At 37.3% G+C, this 21,371-nt stretch overlaps 1 protein-coding gene across 2 annotated transcripts in view; it reads left to right on the top strand.

The window, feature by feature from the left end:
- The window catches only part of PPP2R2B (protein phosphatase 2 regulatory subunit Bbeta), a 685,183-nt gene that overhangs the window by 134,250 nt on the left and 529,562 nt on the right, over window positions 1-21,371 (top strand). For both annotated transcript variants that reach the window (XM_061189802.1, XM_061189801.1), the window contains exon 2: window positions 17,041-17,127. The gene's annotated coding sequence lies outside the window, so the exon portion shown is untranslated. The remainder of the gene's footprint in view (window positions 1-17,040; window positions 17,128-21,371) is intronic.

The raw sequence follows: 21,371 nt of genomic DNA, 5'->3' as shown, positions 1-21,371 counted from the left end.
TTTTTTTGCACAACTATCATGTATTAGCTCTGAGGCTACTTTCAACCCAATCCTTTCCCATTCTGACAGGCCATTTCTGGCTCCAGATACTTTATCGATATTTTTTGCCCTATTGATTTCATTCAAACACACACACACACACACACACACACACACACACACTTCTTATTCAAAATACTGAGGAAACTGGAATATTTCAGAAATGAGTTAACAGAAGGCAACTTCTACCTAGTGCCCCCAAAAGACATCGTCCCCATATTCCACACACCAAAGCCTGAACAAATACAACTCCTCCTTTAGTTTATAGCTCTTTTTAAACGTCACATGGCCAACATTTTCATTGAAATTTTTCTTTCTGTGAATGTGCTTTGTTTTAGCATGTAAGATCCTAGAGATCAGAAGCATGTTTCAGAGCACTGGGCAGATGTATATATTTATTGGATGATGTAAATTTTAGCGCTCTGCCCCAAGAGAGCCAAACAATTTCCAATAGTTCTTCTGGGTCTTAACAAAGTAGGCAAGGACAACAGGGCATTATAATCCTGATTTCCATTTAAAAAACAAGAGCATTAAAGACACCGAAGAGATAATATAACACAATGGTTCTGTCCCTTCTACTTCTAGAACATGTACTGACTCCATCCACTTCCCTCTAATTTCATTCTCTCCATCTTCTCTTGTGTAATCTCAGTCTAAGCCGTCATCATGTCACCTGGACCATGATAACTGGTCTCCCTCTCTTGATTCCTTACGATGTATTCCCCACACAGCAGCCCGATCCTATCACTCCCCTGAATGGAACCCTTCAATGATTTCCTATCTCACTTGGAATGGAATCCAAACTCCTAACCATAGCTTACTTGATCTGATGTGATCTGGCTCACTCACGTCATCTCCTGCTGGTTCATCTGGCTTAATGTGCTTCAGCCACCCTGTTGACTGATCCTTGATTCTGCCCAAGCTCCTTTATCACAGCTTTTGCATCTGTGTTTCCCTCTGCCTAGGATCTCTTTCCTTAGATCTTCATACAGCCAGCCGCTTCTTATTCTTCAACTCTTTGACTCTCCTAATTAGAAAGAACTTCCATGGCCATCCTGATTAAAGTAGCCTTCCAGCAAACCTATGGATTTGCTTTGTTGTCATCATAGCACCATGCTTAACACTCATTCAAATTTGAATCTATCTTGCTTAATTATTTGTTTCTGTATTTATTTTCTACTTCTCCAATGAAAGACAAACTCAAGAGCAAGCAACTTGTCTCCTTTTCCCACCACTGAATCCCAGCGGCTATTAGAGTACATGGCAAAGAGTAGTCAATCAATAATTATTTACTGAATGAAGGAATGCATGAATGAATGAAATGTATCATGTCAAACACTCTGAAATTGTTATGACAGGTTATTGGGTCAGAAGATCCTGCTGAGAAGGTAGAAAGAAAAGGAGTAGAAATTGCTAAAATTTATGCTATCAAAGTGATATTTCCTTGTCAGTTGTAAGTAAGGCTATCAAGAGCAAAGAAGGTAAAGAAATCTTTTCAGGTTCACTCTACTAACAGCCAAGCTAGGATTCAAATCTAAAACTGTCTAAGTCTAAAATGCATGGCTTTTTTACTGCATAGGACTGGCAATAAATGGCCAGGTTCCTTTCACTTAAAAAATGTCCAATGGCATAGTGGTTAATATTATTACGTAATTTTTAAAAATGTCATCAATCTCAACTGAATATTCATGGTGTTTGAGAATCACATTCTTTCTTATAAATATTACTTGTATTCCTCTTAAATTATTGCAAGTGACTTGCCAAACCTTGGGTCATCAGGATGCTGACTCCCTAAAGAAATAAAGTAATATTTGCAGTAAATTTCCTCTATTCTGGACCACAAAGACGTGCAAAGAGAAGATGGGTAAAAAAAAAAAAAAAAAAGTGCATTTGGTTGGAAATAAGAAACTAATTCTGGGAAACCAATCAAATTGCCTCATTGGAAGCAATCCCAGAGTTTTGAAAGTTACTCTTTAAAATAAAAGGAAGATGCTCAAAGAAATTAAATGGCTACCCATAAACCACAGTGATTGCACATCTCATCTCAGGAATGACAGGCTCTGTTGTACACGAGGTAAATTCTCTCCCACCAGCTAGTAAGTTCTTGGCTCAGAATCACAGTCAGGCAAGCCATGTAGCAAAGTCTACCAATGAATCCATTTATTGTCTGGGCAAAGACCGGCTCTGTGTGCTCTACTGTTCACATTATCAGCTCTAGTCAGGTCTGTTGTGCCACATACAATCACTTCTTATATCATTTTGTTCTCACAGCATCCTTTTTTCTCCTATTTAATCAAGTATGCAACTGAATCTTAGAGAGAAGTGACTTGCCCAAGGTCACACAACTCAAGGTGTTATTATTGAGACTCAGTCTCATAGGGCATGACTTTAGAACCCAAACCCTAAACCATTCCATTATATTCCATGTGCTTACAGTTGAAAACTATGCTGACTCTTTTTAAATGAAAACAGAACAAAAAACTTACAGTCAGCTGGTTTACTTAATTTGTTTTTTTTATAATGTTGCTTACTGTAAGTGAAAACATAAATCTACATATATGTTTTTCATGCTTAGAGCTCATATAAAACTATAAAACCAAAATATAGTTGGAAGTTAAATATAAAAGAAGAACTGTATCCAAATTAACACAATTTTAAGGGGGAAATGAATCTTGCTTCACGGAAACTAAACTGTCACTCACAGCAGGGATATGGTAGTGATTCCGTGGTGGGAATTCTTTTTGACTTGGCACACCTCCAGTACTGTGGGTCAGGATGGCTCTATTCTACCACGACTTTTCTCCATTAAAAATACCAAGACACCTTGGTTTGTGGCGATCCTTTGGCCCTCCCATAGCTCGAGCTCGACATTTACATATTGGCTCTTCCTCTGTTCTTTTCTCGTTAGCCTGTGACAAATGTCGCCTCCAAGTGCCAATGTGAGTGTAAGCACAGGTGTGAATGCAGGCACAGAAATCATGCAGCAGTACTTGCTTAGAAAGGGGTCATCCAGATAGTCAAGAAGTGCTGGTAGTCAGTGTTTTAGGATAACCAAACTGAACATGAAATTTAAAAAATTTTAGAGATGAATGTGGAAACCTCAAAAGTATGTCCCTGGACACCCCCAAGGGTCTGCAGATCCCAGGTTGAGTAACCATGTTTGCAGTTGATCTATCTGAGTTCAAATGATGACACTACCAACTCAGTTTCTCCATCCATATAATGGGAATAGAAAGAAGGCTGTTCTACAGTTGTCATGAGTGTTAATGGCTACAATGCACATAAATTGCTCAACTCATAAGATAAAGGATAAGATAAAAGCTCTGTAAATATTTTCTAGTATTGTTAATATTATTAGGTGATCATGGTATATTGAGGAAAGCAGATATGCATACAACTAATAAGACCCAGAGAAAAACTGCTTTGTATATTTATACACAAAGTGCCCTGTTAGCATAGATAAGGCAGTGACAACAACAAATTCACACAGCTGGTAAGTGACAAGGCTGGGATTCCAACCTGGACAGCCTGGCTCTGTGGGCTGTGCTTTTGAGTTCTTGAAAGAGATTTAAAATTAACAAGTATCAATAAAAGGGAGAGGAACATTGGTAATCAGCAGAGCCAGTCCATCTGACTCTCAAATCCTCACACTAAAGCACTGTGATCTCCTGACTCTGTAGCAAATGCCACAGAAGTCTGAACTTTAAGAGCCGCATTCAGTCTTGGGGCACTTTCTCCCCCACTCCCTGGCAAATACAGCTATTGCTCTGGGGTTCCTCCTACTTTGTACATCATGCATTTTAATTTTTATAAGTTCTTTTTTTAATTGAATGAAAGATTCTTTAAATTCTATAGTGCTTTACAATTTTCAAAAGTTTCACACACATGATTTCATATAATCCCATAATAACACTTTTCTTCCCCCTACTCCTATATTGCCCCTCTCCCCACTGGTAACCACTAGTTTGTTCTCTGTATCTGTGAGTCTGCTTCTTTTTTGTTTTATTCACTAGTTTGTCGTATTTTTAGATTCCACATATAAGTGATATCATACAGTATTTGTCTTTCTCCGTCTGACTTATTTCACTTAGCACAGTGCCCTCCAAGTCCATCCATCCATTCTTGCAAATGGCAAGATTTCATTCTTTTTTATGGCTGAGTAGTATTCCATTGTGTATATATACACCACATCTTCTTTATCCATTCATCTGTTGATGGACATTTAGGTTGCTTCCATACCTTGGTAATTGTAAATATTGCTGCTATGAACATTGGGGTGCATGTATCTTTTTGAGTGAGTGTTTTTCAGATATATATCCAGGAGTGAAATTTCTGGGTCATATGGTAGTTCTGTTTTTAGTTTTTTGAGAAACTGCATATTGTTTTCCACAGTGGCTGCACCAGTTTATACTCCCACCAACAGTGTGCGAGTGTTCCCTTTTCTCCACACCCTCACCAACATTTATTATTTGTGGGGTTTTTTTTTTTTGATGACAGCCATCCATGCTGACTGGTATGGGGTGATATCTCATTGTGGTTTTGACTTGCAGTTCCCTGATGATTAACGATGTTGAGCATCTTTTCATGTGCCTGTTGGCCATCTGCATTTCTTCTTTGGAAAAATGTCTATTCAGTTCTTCTGCCCATTTTTTAATCGGATTTTTGTTTTTATGATGTTGCGTTGTATTAGGTGCTTATATAAGTTACATCACACATTTTAAAAGGAAGTGAGTGCTCCCAAGTCCATATTGACATAAATCACTTAGTTCCAGCATGAGTAAGCTAGAGGACTCCAACTGGTCTTCCCCGACGCCCAGAGAGTTTGCTTGCTTGTGCACAAAGTTTAAGAAATTAAATTAGTTGTCAGCACTTAAATATCAGATTTTATATAACAATCCAGGTTTCTGCCATCTCCTGAACAATCAGAATATCTAGAAACATTGAGCCCGTATTCCCCATGATGACAACTGAATGGAGTTTAGCTTCAAAACAGGCATCTGAGCCTTTTTTTTGTCTTAGTTCCCTCCCTAAAATCTTCTCTTACCATCAGTGGCAGTCTGGTCCCCACAGGCACTGACGTGGGAGACTCCTGGAAAGCACTCAGTATGTATCCACTACTATTACTGTGGCCTGGCTTAGATGCCCAGCACTCTCAGAGCCTGGGACCTGGGTGGTGTGGTAGTTGGCAAAAAGTGGCAATCAATTTCTCCTACGCCTGCATGCACATCCCTTTGTAGTATGACTTTGCCACTTTTCCTCTCCATCCTGCAAATCTGGGCTTGGCCCCATGACTTGCTTTGGCAAATGGGCATCGGCAAGGGTGTGCTTATGCCTTGGGGTCTCCCCTCTCTGGCTACTGGGATCCCTTGGCCACCACGTGACAAGCCCTGTGCACCTATTGGAGGATGAGTGACAATGTGGAGGGATGGGTCCAGCCATGGGAGCAAGGCCATCCTAGGGCAGTGGGTCAGAAATGACCCCCAAACCAGGAGAAGTAAGAAAGCGCTATTGTGTTAACGTGGTTGGCTTTTAGACAGCAACAGCTAACTCACAAGAAGGCAAAGACTCAGAATATCTCCCATGTGACAGCATAAACTCTGATTTTCCTGAGGGTCTTCTCAGGAAAGAGAATTAGGCATTCTCTCTCTACAAATAAGGCCTAAAGCAAGTGACTCCTCTACTTTAGTTTTTAGTGAAAAAGGACAAAATTGAAATCACTAGTGAGAGAATATTTAGGGTGTTTTTATAACTGGGAAGTGAACATTAAGGTAAATATACAGAAAACCAAGGTAAAGGTAATTTAACCAGTTACAGAAGTCATAGAACACGCAAAAAAAAAAAAAAAAAAAAAACACACACACATAATCATACCATTCTAAGACAATTCCTTGATGATTTTCTAATTATCAAGGTTCTATTGTGTGCATATGAATTTATTTTTTGAAAAGTTATCAAAATGGTGATAATAAAATCAGCAGTAAGAAGAAAAATAAGAATAACTTCTATATTGAGCTCTTATGTACCCAGCACTTTTTAAAAGACTCATGCAGATTTTCTCCTTCAAATACTCATAACACCACATGAGGGACATCCTATTATTAGTAGTAGTATTTTTTATTGAAGTATAATTGATTTACAATATTGTGTTAGTTTCAGGTGTACAGCAGAGTGATTTGGTTATATATATACACACATATGTATATATGTATGTGTGTATATATACACACACACACACACACACACACACACACATTCTTTTTTTCGATTCTTTTCCTTATAGTTTATTACAAGATATTGAATATCCCTGTGCTATACGGTAGGTCCTTGTTGTGAGACATCCTATTATTACGTCCATTTTACAGATGAGCAAAATGAGTCTCAGAGAGATTGGGTAACTTCTCCAGAATTCCAGAGCTAGGACCTAATCTGCAGTTCTATTATATATCCATGCTATTAATGTCTACACTTTACCATTTTCCTTGGGATAATAGTCATAGTAATGAAGGGATTTATATCTATAAAGCTACCCAGAGAAGACCTGAATTTGAACAGGAGGGTTTTTTTGTTTTTGTTTTTTTTCCTCATTTCTTAAATTTAATCTGACAGTTTCAAGTTCACTTTAAATTTACCATAACAGGGCTGAGCAGAGACATTCTTATTTCAATCCACCAGAGGGCAGTATGAGGCAGAGTTTGCTTCTGAAGATAGGTTTGCCTTCTGAGCACTCCTGCTGCCTTACCTGGGGGCACTGAACTCTGGTCTCCACCTTCATTTCTATTGCTATCTTTTTGTATTGTTGGTTTCTTTCATTTTAAGATGCTTAGAGATGCCCCCAGTTTTTAGAACACTATTCTTTTCCGACTAAGCAGCATGGGGCTGTGGAAACAGTGCTAGATAAAATAACCGAGAGCTTCTTTACTTGTGGTCCTGCATTTGTGATTCCCTGACCTTTGGATATCACTTGGCTTCCTGGATCAGATTCATTTACATCATGCGATGATAAAGTTGGACGAATTCTAAGGATCACTCCAACTCTCACATTCTACAATTTCTAATGTAGAAGGTGCTGTGAGTCTTAGTTGATACTGTGTAAACAACGGTGTGAAAGAAATGTCACATTCGTTGTTGTTGTCATTATTATTAGTAAACAGAATTATATGACTGAGTCTCCACCCTACCAGACTGATGAAAAATGCAGTCTGTCATCATTGGGGCTCCCTGCAACTCTCGCCAACCCTAATTGCCTCACAGTCCGTGAGTGTTACAGAGTGTCCAAGGGTGAGGGAGGAACCTACTCTTGGGGCTTCTGGCCACACTGGTCTCCTGAGGTCAAGCAACTGCTGCTTGTATTTCTTGCTTGGAGGACCCTTGTCTAGGCTGGGAACCTAGGGCCCAACATCCATGAGTAGGTCTCGGAGTCAGGAAGGCTCTGACCCACAGCAGAAAAGATGTGTTATGGATCGAAGCCCTTCTCTGGCTGCCCACAAACATACTTCCTTGCTCCTTTCTCCCTATCATAGTTGCTTTCATGAGTTCACATTTTCACTCACAGGAGAGAGAGGGAGGAAGAAAGAGTGAGGAGGGAGGGAGAAGAGGAGAGTTGTCCTCTGGCCACTTCTACTTGACCCCTACAAAAGTCCTAGAAAAAGGAAATGCGAAAGGCCCGGCTACCTTCATGGAAAGGAAGAGGGAAACCCTAGAACAAAACATGTTAATGTTTCAATAAATATTGTTCTTCCACCCCAAAAAACCATAACCTAGAGTGAAGGAGTGGTAATGTCTTGGGTAGATTGTATTCTCGACAGTGCCAGAACCAAGTTGCTCAGTGACTATCAGGTGGTTAATTTTCTTCTTCAGTCTGAAAGAGAAAAGGAAGAATGGGCAGGATTCGATTTTGAACCAAAATGGCAGGAATATAAATCAGGAGCTAGGCGTGGATGTCAATTCTGGATCCACGGTTTCCTGGCTATGGGACCTTGGAGAATAATGACTCTTCCTTCTTCAACAGGAGGTGTACAAATTTTGCATCCAGTTTAAAGGAATTTGCTGATTGCTTGAAACTGGCTTAACACCCCTACCCTTGGGAATGTCTGCAGACCCTTTCATGGGGTCCTGAAGCCACACTGGAGAAAGCCTTGGGAATTCTGTCCTCCTTGGTTGGGAAACTTCAACTCTGTTCCTCTGTCCACCTCTTCAGACCTCTTGGCCTGTATCTGGTCCTCTGCAGAGCCCTGTGGATTGATACTCTTCTGGACACTCTTTTTTTTTTAACTGGACTCTCTCTTTACTGCAGCCTTTTTCATCTCATGTGTTGCTCACTCTGTATACTGAGATCTTGCTCCAGGTTCAAAACCCTAAGCCAGATTCGCAGCCCCAGGCCCCTAGAAATGGTCCATTAAGTGCAACAAAGGTCTGTTGTACCCAAGTAGCTGGACCACGTACCTTCCCATCAGCAACGCACAAGGGTTACCGCTGACCTGTCCTCACTAGCATTCTGTATCCACAGACTTGTCTTATTTGCCTTTCTTTTCTGCTGCTTTTTATTGTTTGTTGTTGATTTTGGTAAAAATACATGACATGAAATCTACCCTCCTAACAAATTTTTAAGCATACAAAACTTTTTTGTGTGTTTTTATCATGTATATCCTGATGACTAAGAAAATTTAGCATTTTAAAACAGGTTGATTAGGTTTCCTCTTTCTGAGTGGCCTCTTGGAAAACTTTTGCCCACATTTCTGTTGTTATTCTTGTTGTTTTCCTCATTTTATTAATTTATAAGTGTTCTTTATATAGCCTAGATATTAGCCCTTTGTCAAATTTACATGTGACAAATGTATATTTCCAGTCTACAGTTGATCTTTTCGTTTTGTTTATAGAACCTGTTGATGAAGTTGAATCTATCATTTTTTTTTTCTTTTTGAATTGTGCTCTTTGTGTCTTGCTTAAGAAATCCTTCCTAGAGCAAACTTGCAAAAGCCTCTTAGATAGCCTCATCCACCAGAGGGCAGACAGCAGAAGCAAGAAGAACTAAAATCCTGCAGCCTGTGGAACAAAAACCACATTCACAGAAAGATAGACAAGATGAAAAGGCAGAGGGCTATATACCAGATGAAGGAACAAGAGAAAACCCCAGAAAAACAACTAAATGAAGTAGAGATAGGAAACCTTCCAGAAAAAGAATTCAGAATAATGATAGTGAAGATGATCCAGGACCTCAGAGAAAGAATGGAGGCAAAGATCGAGAAGATGCAAGAAATGTTTAACAAAGATCTAGAAGAATTAAAGAACAAACAAACAGAGATGAACAACACAATACCTGAAATGAAAAATACACTAGAAGGAATTAATAGCAGAATAACTGAGGCAGAAGAACGTATAAGTGACCTGGAAGACAGAATGGTGGAATTCACTGCCACGGAACAGAATAAAGAAAAAAGAATGAAAAGAAATGAAGACAGCCTAAGAGACCTCTGGGACAACATTAAACGCAACAACATCCTCATTATATGGTCCCATTTATGGTCTGGGTCTCTTCTCCCAGAAGGAGAAGAGAGAGAGAAAAGACCCAAGAAAATATTTGAAGAGATTATAGTCGAAAACTTCCCTAACATGGGAAAGGAAATAGCCACCCAAGTCCAGGAAGCGCAGAGAGTCCCATACAGGATAAACCCAAGGAGAAACACACCAAGACACATAGTAATCAAACTGGCAAAAATTAAAGACAAAGAAAAATTACTGAAAGCAGCAAGGGAAAAATGACAAATAACATACAAGGGAACTCCCATAAGGTTAACAGTTGATTTCTCAGCGGAAACTCTACAAGCCAGAAGGGAGTGGCATGATATACTTAAAGTGATGAAAGGGAAGAACCTACAACCAAGATTACTCTACCCGGCAAGGATCTCATTCAGATTCGATGGAGAAATCAAAAGCTTTACAGACAAGCAAAAGCTAAGAGAATTCAGCACCACCAAACCAGCTCTACAGCTAATGCTAAAGGAAATTCTCTAAGTGGGAAACACAAGAGAAGAAAAGGACCTACAAAAACAAACCCCAAACAATTAAGAAAATGGTAATAGGAACATACATATCGATAATTACCTTAAACGTGAATGGATTAAATGCTCCAACCAAAAGACACAGGCTTGCTGAATGGATACAAAAACAAGACCCATATATATGCTGTCTACAAGAGACCCACTTCAGACCTAGGGACATATTCAGACTGAAAGTGAGGGGATGAGAAAACATATTCCATGCAAATGGAAATCAAAAGAAAGCTGGAGTAGCAATACTCATATCAGATAAAATAGACTTTAAAATAAAGAATGTTACAAGAGACAAAGAAGGACACTACATAATGATCAAGGGATCAATCCAAGAAGAAGATATAACAATTATAAATATATATGCACCCAACACAGGATCACCTCAATACATAAGGCAACTGCTAACAGCTATAAAAGAGGAAATTGACAGTAACACAATAATAGCGGGGGACATTAACACCTCACTTACACCAATGGACAGATCATCCAAAATGAAAATAAATAAGGAAACAGAAGCTTTAAATGACACAATAGACCAGATAGACTTAATTTATATTTATAGGACATTCCATCCAAAAACGGCAGATTACACTTTCTTCTCAAGTGCACACAGAACATTCTCCACGATAGATCACATCTTGGGTCACAGATCAAGCCTCAGTAAATTTAAAACAATTGAAATCATATCAAGCATCTTTTCTGACCACAATGCTATGAGATTAGAAATTAATTACAGGGGAAAAAACGTAAAAAACACAAACACATGGAGGCTAAACAATATGTTACTAAATAACCAAGAGATCACTGAAGAAATCAAAGAGGAAATCAAAAAATACCTACAGACAAATGATAATGAAAACACAATGATCCAAAACCTATGGGATGCAGCAAAAGCAGTTCTAAGAGGGAAGTTTACAGCTATACAAGCCTACCTCAAGAAACAAGAAACATCTCAAATAAACAATCTAACGTTACACCTAAAGGAAATAGAGAAAGAAGAACAAACAAAACCCAACGTTAGCAGAAGGAAATAAATCATAAAGAGCAGGGCAGAAATAAATGAAATAGAAACAAAGAAAACAATAGCAAAGATCAATAAAACTAAAAGCTTGTTCTTTGAGAAGATAAACAAAATTGATAAACCATTAGCCAGACTCCTCAAGAAAAAGAGGGAGAGGACTCAAATCAATAAAATTAGAAATGAAAAAGGAGAAGTTACAACAGACACTGCAGAAATATAAAACATCCTAAGAGACTACTACAAGCAACTCTATGCCAATAAAATGGACAACCTGGAAGAAATGGACAAATTCTTAGAAAAGTATAACCTTCCAAGACTGAACCAGGAAGAAATAGAAAATATGAACAGACCAATCACAAGTAATGAAATTGAAACTGTGATTAAAAATCTTCCAACACACAAAAGTCCAGGACCAGATGGCTTCACAGGTGAATTCTATCAAACATTTAGAGAAGAGCTAACACCCATCTTTCTCAAACTCTTCCAAAAAATTGCAGAGGAAGGAACACTCCCAAACTCATTCTATGAGGCCACCATCACCCTGATACAAAAACCAGACAAAGATACTACAAAAAAAGAAAATTACAGACCAATATCACTGATGAATATAGATGCAAAAATCCTCAACAAAATACTAGCAAAAAGAATCCAACAACACATTAAAAGGATCATACACCATGATCAAGTGGGATTTATCCCCGGGATGCAAGGATTCTTCAATATATGCACATCAATCAATGTGATACACCATATTAACAAATTGAAGATGAAAAACCATATGATCATCTCGATAGATGCAGAAAAAGCTTTTGACAAAATTCAACACCCATTTATGATAAAAACTCTCCAGAAAGTGGGCATAGAGGGACCCTACCTCAACATAATAAAGGCCATATATGACAAACCCACAGCAAACATCATTGTCATTGGTGAAAAACTGAAAGCATTTCCTCTAAGATCAGGAACAAGACACGGATGTCCACTCTCACCACTATTATTCAACATAGTTTTTGAAGTCCTAGCCACAGCAATCAGAGAAGAAAAAGAAATAAAAGGAATCCAAATCGGAAAAGAAGAAGTAAAGCTGTCACTGTTTGCAGATGACATGATACTATACATAGAGAATCCTAAAGATGCTACCAGAAAACTGCTAGAGCTAATCAATGAATTTGGTAAAGTAGCAGGATACAAAATTAATGCACAGAAATCTCTTGCATTCCTATACACTAATGATGAAAAATCTGAAAGAGAAATTAAGGAAACACTCCCATTTACCATTGCAACAAAAAGAATAAAATACCTAGGAATAAACCTACCTAGGGAGACAAAAGACCTGTATGCAGAAAACTATAAGACACTGATGAAAGAAATTAAAAATGATACAAACAGATGGAGAGATATACTATGTTCTTGGATTGGAAGAATCAATATTGTGAAAATGAGTATACTACCCAAAGCAATCAACAGATTCAATGCAATCCCTATCAAATTACAAGGGCATTTTTTACAGAACTAGAGCAAAAAATCTTAAAATTTGTATGGAGATACAAAAGACCCCGAATAGCCAAAGCTGTCTTGAGGAAAAAAAACGGAGCTGGAGGAATCAGACTCCCTGACTTCAGACTATACTACAAAGCTACAGTAATCAAGACAATATGGTACTGGCACAAAAACAGGAATATAGGTCAATGGAACAGGATAGAAAGCCCAGAGTTAAACCCACGCACCTACAGTCAACTAATCTATGACAAAGGAGACAAGGATATACAATGGAGAAAAGACAGTCTCTTCAATAAGTGGTGCTGGGAAAACTGGACAGCTACATGTAAAAGAATGAAATTAGAACACTCCTTAACACCATACACAAAAATAAACTCAAACTGGATTGAAGACCTAAATGTAAGACTGGACACTATAAAACTCTTAGAGGAAAACATAGGAAGAACACTCTTTGACATAATTCATGGCAAGATCTTTTTTGACCCACCTCCTAGAGTAATGGAAATAAAAACAAAAATAAACAAATGGGACCTACTGAAACTTAAAAGCTTTTGCACAGCAAAGGAAACTACAAACAAGATGAAAAGACAACCCTCAGAATGGGAGAAAATATTTGCAAACGAATCAATAGACAAAGGATTAATCTCCCAAATATATAAACAGCTCATGCAGCTCAATATTAAAAAAACAAACAACCCAGTGCAAAAATGGGCAGAAGAACTAAATAGACATTTCTCCAAGGAAGACATACAGATGGCCAAGAAGCACATGAAAAGCTGCTCAACATCACTAATTATTAGCGAAATGCATATCAAAACTACAATGAGGTATCATCTCACACCAGTTAGAGTGGGCATCATCAGAAAATCTACAAAGAACAAATGCTGGAGAGGGTGTGGAGAACCGGGAACCCTCTTGCACTGTTGGTGGGAATGTAAATTAATAGAGTCACTATGGAGAACAGTATGGAGGTTCCTTAAAAAACTAAAAATAGAATTACCATATGATCCAGCAATCCCACTTCTGGGCATATACCCAGAGAAAACCATAATTCAAAAAGACACATGCACCCCAATGTTCATTGCAGCACTATTTACAATAGCCAGGTCATGGAAGCAACCTAAATGCCCATCGACAGATGCATGGATAAAGAAGATGTGGTACATATATACAATGGAATATTACTCAGCCATAAAAAAGGAACGAAATTGGGTCATTTGTAGAGACGTGGATGAATCCACGTCTTACTTACTCTACTTACTTCACTCTGTATGTAGAGACTGTCATACAGAGTGAAGTAAGTCAGAAAGAGAAAAACAAATATCGCATATTAATGCATATACGTGGAACCTAGAAAAATGGTACAGATGAACCGGTTTGCAGGGCAGAAATTGAGACACAGATGTAGAGAACAAATGTATGGACATCAAGGGGGGAAAGTGGCGCAGGGGGGTGGTGGTGTGATGAATTGGGAGATTGGGATTGACATGTATACACTGATGTGTATAAAATGGATAACTAATAAGAACCTGCTGTATAAAAAAAGCAATAAAATAAAATTCAAAAACATAAATAAATAATAAAAAAAAAGACCCAGTAAATGATACACTTTCTGAAGACAAAAAAAGAAAAAAAAAAAAAGAAATCCTTCCTACACTGAAAAACTGGGTGGGGTCAAATTTTAAAGAGCTTTTGCCTGCCTACCCTAGAAACACATTTCTAAGATCTCTTTTAAAATTCTAAAAATTGACAACGTCTACCTGAAGGATGTTAGTTAAATGCCATTGATTCAACTAGTTGCTCGTATGAAAACAATAATGACAGATTCCTACCTTACATTATACACAAAAATCAATGCTAGGGACTTAAAAACACCATATGTGAAAAGAAAAACTTTTAGAAAAATACATAGGACAAAGAGCTTATTTTATTAAAAAGCTTTTCTTTCAAAATTCAGCCCCACTCTATTTTGTCAGAGACCCAGTATTGTAACTGCAGTGAACAAGTTGTAGTGCAGCAAAGATACGTGACAGGAGTGGCCAGACACGTGGCTGTCCATGCATCAGAGCCAGATCATAAAGGGTCTTGACACTAGACCATGGAGTTGGAATTTTATCCAGACAAAACGACAGCTGTTGAGAGGTTTTACATAGGAGAGGGAAGTGATCATTGGATTTGCCTTTTAGAAAGACGGCTGCGGCAGGAATAAGGTGTAGACACTGGGAGAGGGAGAAATAGGATGGAGGGGAAAATGGCGAGAAGGCTGTTGAATAATCTAAGTGAGAGCAATGGGGCTTTGAAATGGGGCAGCAGCTGCTGTGGGGGATAAAAAAGGGGAGAATTTAAGAGCATTTAAGGAGACAAATTTGCTGGGTGCTAGTTAATGTAAATTAGCTTTTTCCTGGCTACAAGTAATTGGCCACCTGGAAATACAGAATTGGGAGGGGCGCAAAGAGAAACCTGAGTACCTATGTGAGGGCTGGTCCTGTGGTGGAGGAAACCCACTCATTATATTTTCTCCATCTCAAAACTCCTCTTTTAAGGAGATGGAAGAAATGTCTTTCCTTTGTGAGTGCACAATTCTTTGACAATAGCATTTTAATACTGAAAAGCAAGTTATTTGATTTTGATAACATTTCTTATTTTCCAAGGAAAAATAAGAGGCTTACACAGTAGCGCTTCCCAGTGAAGGGAAAGACACTTCAAATTCACAAAGCCAGGTGAAACTTAGAACAAATCAATTTGAGGGAATTATGCTTAACAAATGGTAAATTGTGAAATGCACGTTAGTTATGAGTTATTGCAGCTCATGCCTTTTCTGAGTGGAAACAGGACTGGGAGCTCATTACCTGTGCCAGGAAATGCCTCTCTACCCCCACACTGCCCACAGAGGCATAAAAGTTTAGTGCTTTAGAAAATGAGACCATAACAGGGGAAAGAGGGGAAAGAGGAGTTGCTTTTTCATACCAATTCGTTGGATGGTATAATATTGGTGACTTCTGTAGCAAGGGTGAACTGGAGACTGTATATGCTAATTTGAATGAAGATGTTCTGAAAATACTTACCAATGAGAAGGGTATAGGAACATCAAACTTTTGACAGAAACTATCAAAAATATTAGTGTAATAACATAAATAACATTTATGAAGTTCTTACCACTTTCAGTGGCGTCAGTATTGTTCACTGACCACCTCCCTTATGGTGGACAATGGCTACTCTGGTTTCCGGCTTCACATCTGGATACCATATCATCAGTACACACCTCATCGGCCCAAATTTAGTTAAACCCCCCTAGTCAGGGGGATGCATGTGCTGTTTTCCTTAAGCCAAAGTTAACTAAAGGAATCACTATGTCCAACGGACCAAGATGACTTCGATTGACTTTGGCCTATTAGAGTCCACCCTTGAACCTGGAGATAAAGTCAGCTTAGCTTCAAAGTACAGGGCTATCTGGGAAAAGGCTGGATAACGGCGGAATCATCTGAGTTCTGCTATGAACAGAGAATAGGGACTGTGTTATTACTCATAGCATTCTAAACATAGATGGGAGAGATTTGGCATGTTCTAATAGTTGATGTCTGATAAGGAAACTTCGCTGAAATATGGGTGCAAATTTGAATTCCTTATGTTTTTATACTTTTCAAAGTTCCTTTACACTGAATCGCATTTGATCCCATAAAAACCATGGAGATTTTCAAGGGAGACAATATGATTCCCTTTCTTTTGCAGATGGAGAAACAGAGGGAGGAAGGACTTGGAAGAGAGACCATATCTTGGTTGTGAATCTATGAAAGAGAATGTGATCTAGTGCTAAATGCATAGATTTTGAAGTTGGATAGCTCTGGTTGTTTGGGCAGGATCTCTCAGAGACTCAGTTATGTCATCAGTAAACAGAGATTAAAATATCCACCACTAATAACTATAGGAGGATAATTAAAAGGGACTCTCTGAATGGTTCTGAGGACAGGTGTAGAGAGGTTAAGGGTTCAGGTGTGAGATAGGGTACCTGGTTCCAATCCCAGCTCCATCATCTACTAGTTTCATGGCCTTGGCAAGTCATTTAACTTCTCTCTGACCTTCAGTTTCTGCATTTACAACATGGGGCTGGTAAGATAGAATCAACTTAATAGAGTTTCCGGGAGGATGAATTGAGATGATGAATGTAAAGCCTTTAACACAGCATGGAGTGCAGGTGAGCAGCAAATAAGATTTAGGTGTGATATTTTGATCATGTGTTAACAAACACCCTCAATACAGGTGGTGTGGATTACCTGATGGTTCTCGCCTCCAGTTGTAAAATGACCAGCAACTGTTCCTGTATCTCAAGAACCTTTCCTTTATATAACCTGAGATAGTCCTCCCGTTTTCTTGGTAGGAGTCAAATGGTCCAGGGAAACATAGGACATTTTCATTATTTCTGTTTTATCCCAGGTTGGGCTGCATAGCGAGATTTGGAAGCACTGCACACCCACACCGAGCTGGCCTGCTCCGAGGACAGGAGGCGTGCTCACTGAGGAGGTGAGTTAAAAACAAACCCCGACACAGATCATGCTTCAGTTATATCCATTTCCCACAGCCGGGGGAGGCTGCAGTGCTATCTTGTCCTTGTGCGAAAAAGAAAGAAGAGCATTTGGTGTGAAAACGGCAGTGGCAAAAAAGGCATGTTTGACAGCTATTTCACACTCTGGGGAAAAGCATTAGCTCTTTCCCAGAACTGAAAAGGCAGAGTGGAGACTGTCCATATGTCTAAAATGTCGGAGAGCACTGAAAGTCAAATGCCATACTTTAATGCTTAATGTATAGCTCTGGTTCCCTTTTTTGTCATCTGTTTTTAATCGGTAAGCTCATGGAGGACTGGGGTATTGTCTTGTTTGAGAGTTAGTCAACTAAGTCAAAGTATTGCATGGAGAAGTGTAGTTCTGAAGCGTTTTCTGATTATGTTTGACATTTCAGCACAAGTGCATTGATTGTTATGATTATAACTGTGACATTAAAAATGTTTATTAATTCAGCAGATTCATTAAGAGTTAATTATGCTCTCTAGAAAAAATGAAGCAGAAAACACAAATAAATAAACTAAAAACAACTGTAATCTAGCAAGTTCTATGGACTCTTGACATTATAGTATATATCTTTCCATTCTATTTTGCATTTATTTTTTTGTGAACTTTTTTTTCTAATGGGTGGTGCATATGATAGGTGTTTATATATATTTCACTGTGTTTACCTGTAATATGTTTAAAACATCTCTCCGTGATAGTGTGAGGTTTTTCTTTTAAAAATTATTATTATGAAATATTTTGGACATACAAAAAGGTGTAGAGAATAGTATAGCAAATGCTAAGTACCCACCACCACTTAAAAAAAAAAAGTCATGACTAATTCAGTTGAATCTCTTATCACACCTGCAAAGGTAACTACACATCAAACTTTGGTATTTATCATTTTCATAAGCTCTGTGTTCTTTTATGGCACATTTATGTAGCTTTAGTATTTTTAGCACTGTTTCACGTAGTTTAAATTTTCGTCTAAGAGGTGTCAGATGGTAGTTTTTCTGTAACTTGCCTTTTATATTTCCTCAGTGTGATTTTTTTTTTTCAGATGCATCCATGTTGATACCTGTAGCTCTGGTCATTTTTACTCCTGTATCATATTCCATTTTATAAGTATGCCATAAATTATTTGTCCACTCATCAGATGATGGACATGGCTATGCATGTTCATAGGTATGAAAGTAGCTCTATACCTAGAAAAGGAATTGAAGGGTTATAGGGTATGACTATCCTCAAATTAATTAGATGTTGTCAAATTATTCCCAAAGGGGTTGTATCAGTTCATACCCATCAGCATGTAAAATACCCTATTTCTTCAAATCTTTCCCAATTCTTTCAATATTTTTTGCCTATCATACAGGTATAAAATGGTTTTCCATTGTGGTTTTAATGACCACTTTTATGATTATGCATGACAGTGAACAGATTTCATCTTTTTAAAATCTATTTGAGTTTCTTTTATTGCACTGGCTTCATATGCTTTATCAATGTTTTAAATTTATTATTACTTATTTTATAAGTAGGTAGAAAATATATGTCTGCGGGGGTAGATACACACACATACATGTACATATGCTCATCTTTTGTCATATTATTAACAACAAAATCTTTGGTTTCTGATATGTATTGTGTATGTTTTTGGTGTCTTTTGATGAATGGAAGCTTTTAATATAGTTGAATTTATTAATTTTTATATATGTTTTTCATGTTTTACTTAATGAACACTCCAGTGTCAGAAAATTGGTTTGGGTATTCTTCTCCATGTTTTGAGTATTTTGCTTTTCACATTTAGATCCCTACCTCACCAAGAATTGATTTTTGGTTCAGTATGTAGTTAAGTTTCTATTCCCCTTATATATCCCAGTACCATTTGTAGATAGCTTGTCATCTGCCCTCTGATCTTCAACATCTTCTCTGACTTAGATGGCTCCTGCATATGCATGGATCTGGTTCTGAACTCTCCATTCTGTTCCATTGGTCAATTTACCTAAATCTACCAATACCATGTTATCATAATTATGATAGACTTATAATAAATTTTGATATCTGGTGGTAAAAATCTTCAACCTTGATTTTCTTTAAAGTTCCCTGAGCTATTCCTGGGCCTTTGCATTACACATTAATTTTAAAACTGACTTCTTATATTCTATGAAAAACATATCAGTATTGTGAGTGGCCTGAATTTAGAAATTAATTTTGGAAGAATTGACATCTTTACTATGTTGATTCTTATTTCTCCATTTATTTAAGTTGATTTAATTTTAAAATAAAGTTTTATAATTTTTCTTTTAAAATATTACATATCTTTTGTTAAATCTATTTCTAAAATAGTACATTGTACTACTAAAAATTACATTTGCCAATTTCTTATTTGTAGTTAAATAATGGGAATAAAATAATAATAAAGAATAGAAATGCAATTGAACACTCATTAGTTAACAAAATGTGTGTATATTATCTTTAGCTTTTAATGTAGATAATCATATCATATCTAAATAATGAGGGTTTTGTTTCTTCCCTTTAACATTAAGTACTATGCAAGTAGATTTAGAGGCATGTCCTTAAACAAATTAAGGAAGTTCCCTTCTATTCTTTCTGTGCTAATTTCTTTATCATGAGTGGGTGTTGACTAAAATTTCATTTAATGCCTGGTTTTGCTGCATCTATTGAGATGAACTATGTGGTTCTCTTTCAATCTCTTAATATTATGAAATACATTAATTTTCTAATATTAAACTATTCCTACGTTACTGGAGAAAACGTAACTTGGTCACAATAAGGCAATAATTTTATGTAGTGCTGTGGTTATATAGTGCTAATATATTCTCAGGATATTTACGTTTATATTCGTAAGTTCACCCAGTTGTTAATTTTCCTTGTTCTCACTGTCCTCAAGTTTATCCTAGCTTCATGAAATGAATTTGGAAGTGTTTTGTTTTGTTTTTTTCTATTTTCTGGAAGTCTGAAGTTTTCTCTGTGTGTTGGGATAAATTTTTAATTACTGGTGTAATTTCTTTCATGAGTAAAGTCTCTTCTCATTTTGTTTCCCTTAGTGTTAGTTTTGGTAAGCTATTTTTTCCTAAAAATAGGTGCCTCTAAAATTTATTTAAAATTGACTTGTTATGATTTTTAAAGTTTATTCTTTAATTATAGTCATAGGCTGTGTGGGCTCCAGGTAACATTATTCTCTGAATTCTTATATTTTGATTGTCTTCTGCCGTTATGTTTGAAAGTTTATTTGGCTGGATATAAAATCTTTAGCTCGCATTTACTTTCCTTGAGTATCTTAAATATGTTACTCCATTTTCTTTTGGCATAAAACTTTGATGTTGAGACTTCTGATGGTGATTTGATTTTCTTTTCTTTATAGTTACTTTGGCTTTTTGCCTATATGCCCAAATATTTTTTCTTTTTCTTTGAAGTCAGCAATTATGGCAAGAATGTATCTTGCTCAATAAACACAGAAAAAGCATTTGCCAAAATCCAATATCTTTTTATAATAATAATAATAATGAAAGCTCAGCAAACAAGGAATAAAATAGAACTTCCTCACTCTGATAAAAGACATCTACAAAAAACTCACAGCTCCCAAAGACACCAGCTTCCTGGTATTCATGCCTTTGTGAATCTCCTCCCCTCAAGTGTAGGCTAGACTTGTTTCTAATGCAGGGGTTGCCAAACTTTTGTAAAGGGCCAGGTAGGAAATTTTTTGGGGGGTGGCGGTTGTTGGGAGTCATTTTAGAAGCTGCCTACCATGTAGTGCCTGCCAACAGGTAGGGACTTGGCAAGTATTTGCTGAGTGAGTAAATGAATAATTGTTCACATCCACCAATTTTCTAAATGCAAGGGCTGAAAGAAAAGTTGCTAGCCAAGAAAAAGCCAAATTCCTTCACCGATTATTAGGATTTGACAACTGCATCACAACTGTAACAACTTATCAACTTGTGTGATCTACTTATTAGTAATTTCCATCATTAGGTTAAATGAGTTAGATGGCAAAATAAGCTTAGAATTGAATTCATATGTAGATCGGACAGATTATTCTTTCATGACATCAGCAAATTGGAAGAAAGTGTACTTATTTGAGATGAGAATTCACTCTGGGGGCAAGAATATTTATTGTGAATTATGTTTACAATAGGGCAGCTACAGTATCTTCTAATACCAAGAAAGACTCAAAACCTAAATGTACAAAATCAAATTCTCATC

The sequence above is a fragment of the Eubalaena glacialis genome, chromosome 4 (genome assembly GCF_028564815.1).
Source record: "Eubalaena glacialis isolate mEubGla1 chromosome 4, mEubGla1.1.hap2.+ XY, whole genome shotgun sequence".
NCBI classification, from domain to species: Eukaryota; Metazoa; Chordata; class Mammalia; order Artiodactyla; family Balaenidae; genus Eubalaena; species Eubalaena glacialis.
Note: the sequence above shows the minus strand (reverse complement) of the source record. Positions and strands in the feature narration are given on the sequence as shown.